This window comes from Rattus rattus, chromosome 18 (genome assembly GCF_011064425.1).
Source record: "Rattus rattus isolate New Zealand chromosome 18, Rrattus_CSIRO_v1, whole genome shotgun sequence".
NCBI classification, from domain to species: Eukaryota; Metazoa; Chordata; class Mammalia; order Rodentia; family Muridae; genus Rattus; species Rattus rattus.
In genome coordinates, this window is record NC_046171.1 from 9,622,129 (window position 1) to 9,627,120 (window position 4,992).

General features: G+C 42.7%; 1 pseudogene; it reads left to right on the top strand.

The window, feature by feature from the left end:
* The first annotated feature begins 1,455 nt into the window (after positions 1-1,455).
* On the top strand, positions 1,456-3,030 carry LOC116887611 (annotated as a pseudogene).
* Positions 3,031-4,992: the final 1,962 nt, after the last annotated feature.

A 4,992-nucleotide genomic window follows, 5' to 3' on the forward strand; every position in this document is an offset into this window, starting at 1 on the left:
TTGATGTGCCAGAGTAGGAGAAAACTAAAGAGGGTCCTGCAACATCTCAAAGGGGAAGGGGAGAGGTATAGGAGAGGGTCTGTGTGAGGGAGGCAGCTATGGGGGCAGTGATCTGGATGTAATGTGAATAAAAAGGTTAAATAATCCAAAGAAATCCTAATGGGAAATATAAGGATACAAATAGACAGAATTATTTTCACCTTATCACTGGATTTTTGAAAATAGGTGTAAATTTTTGTAAACATTCTGTTCATATGTACTTTACTAATATTTTCAATGTAGCAAGTCTCTCAAAATTCCACCTTTAAATATGCTGAACATAGGTTGACAAAATCCACACAAATCATGAGTACTTTTGTGGTCCATTGTCTTTCTAGTCTGGTGTAGACATCCTGACATCTCAATTGCTGAGACTTGCTGACTCAATGGCCTTTAGATTGACTCAGAAGGTCATTGTGAACATGACTAGGAAGAAAAGGGTAGAAAACTTGTCTTATCACTCACTGCTCTTAGGATCCCAGGCCTCAGAACTAGATCTCAGCTGGGGAGGCAGGGCCATAGGGACTCTTCTTTCAGGAGTTCATCTTTCCATGCCCCAGCCTAGACACTCTTTATCGCTACCATTGGGAATTCTTTGAGACACCAATCAGTCTCTTCCATATCAAGATTATAAAGTGAACACATACTAGCAGAGACACAGTTTGCACTCAGCAGCTGGATGAAGACCTTTGTACCCCAGGATCTTCTCCTGAGGCTCCTGGTCATTCTGGCCAGCACCAAGAATTCAAAGGGTGAATATGGAAATTTGAAATAAAAACACATAACCTGGGGAATTAAAGAGACCCCACCCATAGGGGTACAGTGTCTGGAAAGCTTATCCCTTCCCTAGCTCAGTGAGAACTTCTGTTCTCTTCATTCATTTTGCATCCTGCCTCCTGCTCCCTACCTTCCTTGGGAAATAGGCCTGTGGACTGGTAGTGTCCTAAGTGTAGATTGGAGATCTAAAGACCACTGTACCTAAGTTCATACTCTCTGAGGTACTTACAAATATTTCTTGTACTGGCCTGGCCTTTTGGATACCCAATTCATATCTGCCACCTATGTGGATCATAAACAGTTCCTAGGGTTCAACAGCAGATCAGAGAGTCAGAGGGTGGAAAGCTAGACACCATGGATGAATGAGCAGAAACCAGAGTTTTGGGAGAAGGCAACACAGGATTCCCTGAATGAGAAATGAGAAACAGTTCTTGGCAGAAATAATGATGAAGGTGCTCCACATTTACAATTATAGCATGATCCCCAAGCAGAAATCCCAAACATTAAGCTCCCCATGGGGTTCCCCCAGTGTGCTATTGCTGGGCTTTATCCCCTGAAAATATGACCCACACCTATTCTACACACACCTTGGGACACTGACCCAGTTTCCTGTGCAGTTCAAATACAGATCTGGCCAATATGAAAGGCCTCATGTGCTGGGCCAACTCACTGGAGGATCCTACAAAGGGACTTGGATTGTTGGAGGGACTGAGAGTGGGGCCTTCTCCAGGTTATCATGCAATCCAGAGGAGGTATGGCTGTGATGTGCTGTAAGAAGGGTACTTCAGTCAAGAATTCCTAGCATTAACCTTAGATAGCCACAATTACATCACGCTGAATGAGGGCCTGGATGCCTGGAGAGTGATTGGCAAGGCAGCTGAGATGCTCAGTCAAGAGTGGGAGCAGGAATATTATGCACAACTAGCAAGGAATTAGCGGCAGGGTTTATGTGTGGAGATGCTCCTTGGTCTGCTGTACTATGGGAAGGGAAATTTGCTGAGATTGGGTGAGAACAGAAATTGCCCCATCTGCTCTGGGACTAGAGCTCCTGTCCCATGAAGTTTCCTCCTCTGCAGGGAGCAGTTGGAATACTAATGCACTCTTATGACAAAGAGGGAAGAGGGTTTGTGTGTTTCTGGGTTCACATGAGAGAGGGTCTCTTCACAGGACTGAACCTACTCTCAGACTGTTCAGTCTGTCCATTAAGCTGTAGTTCCTTCCATTTGCCCTGTGAATCATGACCTCTCTCAGGCATGTTCACTGTCCGTTCATAATAACTTTCAGGTCTGACTCCAGCATTTCTGAATCTTTCAGTCAGAACCAAAAATTCATATACCTGGAGATAGACCAAGCATGCTCTGTGCTGGCTCATGCTGATTCTGAATCTATCCAAGGAATGGATTACCCCACTCACACCTGAGTTTAGCTTACTCTGTGGGGTTGGCACCTCTTCTTCAAGCTAAATTTCTTATCCATTCAAAACAAGGTTATATGAGCATTGGTGGATCATCAAGAAGAGCACAAAATGTCTTAAATATTCCATTATTTATCTCAGGCACCCCCCTCCAAATATACGTGACCCATAAGGTCAGGCCTGACAGGAACATCCCCTTGAAGTGCTGGGCTTTGAATTTCTATCCTGCTGAGATCACCCTGACCTCACTTCTGTTCTCAAAAGGATGAGAACAACAAGACCTGAGACGTAGAGGTGGTATAGACCAGGCCCGCAGGGGATGGAACCTTCCAGAAGTGGGCAGCTGTGGTGGTACCTTCTGGAGAAGAGCAGAGATAGAGATGTCATGTGAATCATGAGGGGTTGCTTGAGCTCAGCACACTGAAACTGAGTTAGGACTTAAAGTGAGCACAGAGATGTGTGCGTGCGTGCAAGGCAAGGCAAGGCGTGCGTGCGTGCAAGGGGAGGGAGAGAGAGAGAGAGAGAGAGAGAGAGAGAGAGAGAGAGAGAGAGAGAAAATGAATATTTTGGGTAGAGCTGAACCAGTGTCTATACTGAGAGCTGGAGGTCAGAGATCTCACTATTTCTTCTCTTCATTCTCTTCCTTCTCAGAGTCTCCTCAGTCCAGCATCTCAATCCTGGCTATTGTTCTTGCTCTGGTTTTTGGAGCTCTGCTTACAGGAGCAGTGGAGAGTTTTCTGATATGGAAGTAGAGGACTAAAGGTAAGTAAGTTTCAGGGTCTGAGTTCATGTTTCCATGATCAAGCCCAAGCTATAAGTTGCCCTCTCTCATAGCAGCAAACTTCACCCACACAGTTCCTAATTCAGCTTAGGACTGATGTGCTGCTTTCAAACTATTGTGAAGCATAAAGAAAATAATGAACATATTAATCAATTAATTGGCAGAGGTGACAGAGACCCGATTCTCAGCTCTCCGAGTTCAGAGGGAAATTTTCAATTAAAATTAGACCGCCTGGAGTTCATTTTGTCCTTTTCATGTATAGAGTTCAATCATGGTTTTCTGGATCTGCAGTCAGAGTTCTAGACACTTATCTGAGATAAATATCAGCATATTCCTCTAGATTCTCTACGTCCCTTTGCCTGCCTGACCTATAATAAAAGGGTTTATTTCCAGGAGTTAAAAAGCCATCTATATTGAGTCTTGCCAGTAATGATAGTGGTGGCTCATCCCTGCAAAACTTAGAGTAACATGGAAAGAAGCCTATGGGGAACCTCAGCCATCCCATAATTCCTTTTTAAATTTCATATTCAAACGTTATAACATTAAAAAGTGACAACCTAAAGGGCCTGGTATGCAACAAGAAGAGGTTCAGAGAATAGAACCCTGCGTGATGGGAACTCTTGGGATTGGGAACATTTGAGTGAGTAGTGATCTCCTTATTATGTCACCATTTTTTGAGTTTTTTCCTTGTTCACCTACTGGTGTTGAGTCATGAAGTATTTAGTATGGTTTCTTCTTTCATTGTGTCTTCTCTTTCTACATCTGACTATGACTGTGTGTCTGTCTCCTCTGAGCACAATGTAAGCAGATAATCGGCAGCAGCAAAACACATGCCCTTCCTTACTGTGTATTCCCTAATCATCTCCCTTGTTCCAGCAAAGGCAGGGCTGGGAAATCTCCATCCCTGATTGGAATTTAGCTTTCACTAACTGGCCACTTCATGATATTCTCCTTAATTAAGCATTTGTATATGGTTGTTCAACTTCTTGGCAGATTGTGTGATTGATTTGTGTCCTAAAAATGAGTAAAAAAAAAAAAAAACCAATGGAGAAAATAAAGGTTCAGAACCTTATGAAATTTGTGTTTCATCCTAAATCCATTGCCTGTAGGCCAGTGGTTGCTGTGTGTAGTTAAGTGGGGCCTGGGATGTGCACATTGTTGCTGGGTCCGCCTATGCTTACACATTGTCCCTTATCACTGGGGCATCTTGCTATCTCCTCATCCCAATTCTTGCCATACGCCCAAACTTCTAGGCCAAGTGATCAAAAGACCCCAGCATTTTTAGGGTCTTGTTTAGTGTCTGTACTGTTCTCTCAAGTTGACAGTCAGCCTGTTGAGGAGTCAGTCTGATGATGCATGGGAGGTATTTAGATTCATGTTTCTTCTACATGCTGACCTCCAGTTGAACACTGAATTATACTTGTTATGAGTTCTGGGTATGAGTCTAGTGTCATTGTCTTCTGTTGTCAACCAATATTAGGAAGTGTTTCTGTCATTGTCCCACAACAGTTTATGTGCTATTCTACCAAAGTTGTAAGAGTCAAAGGCTGGCGTCTGATAGCCCTGTGTATGAACATGCCTGTAATACCATCACAGAAGGAGCTTTGTCAACAGGGTATTTTCAACTTCAAAATCAACCTTTGCTACATACCGAGGACCTTATCGAAAGTAAGGCACTGGAAAAAGAAATTAAAAACTAAATACTATATATTTTATAATATAAATATTATAAAGATCTCTAGAATACTAATATCAATTCAGAACAATTCCAAGTATTATTTCCTTTTCATATATAAAGTAGCTTTAATGTAAAGAAAGTCAAGTGGAAGAAACTAATTATACAAAGCCTGCTGCGTAGAGATTCTGTTCCAGTTTCCACAGAAAATCCACCAAAACGGATCATATTTGTGGCTCTAAAGCACACTTGAACATTTTCTCTTGATTGGTTTACTGGATTCCAGGTGTCTGGAAGAGGTTAATG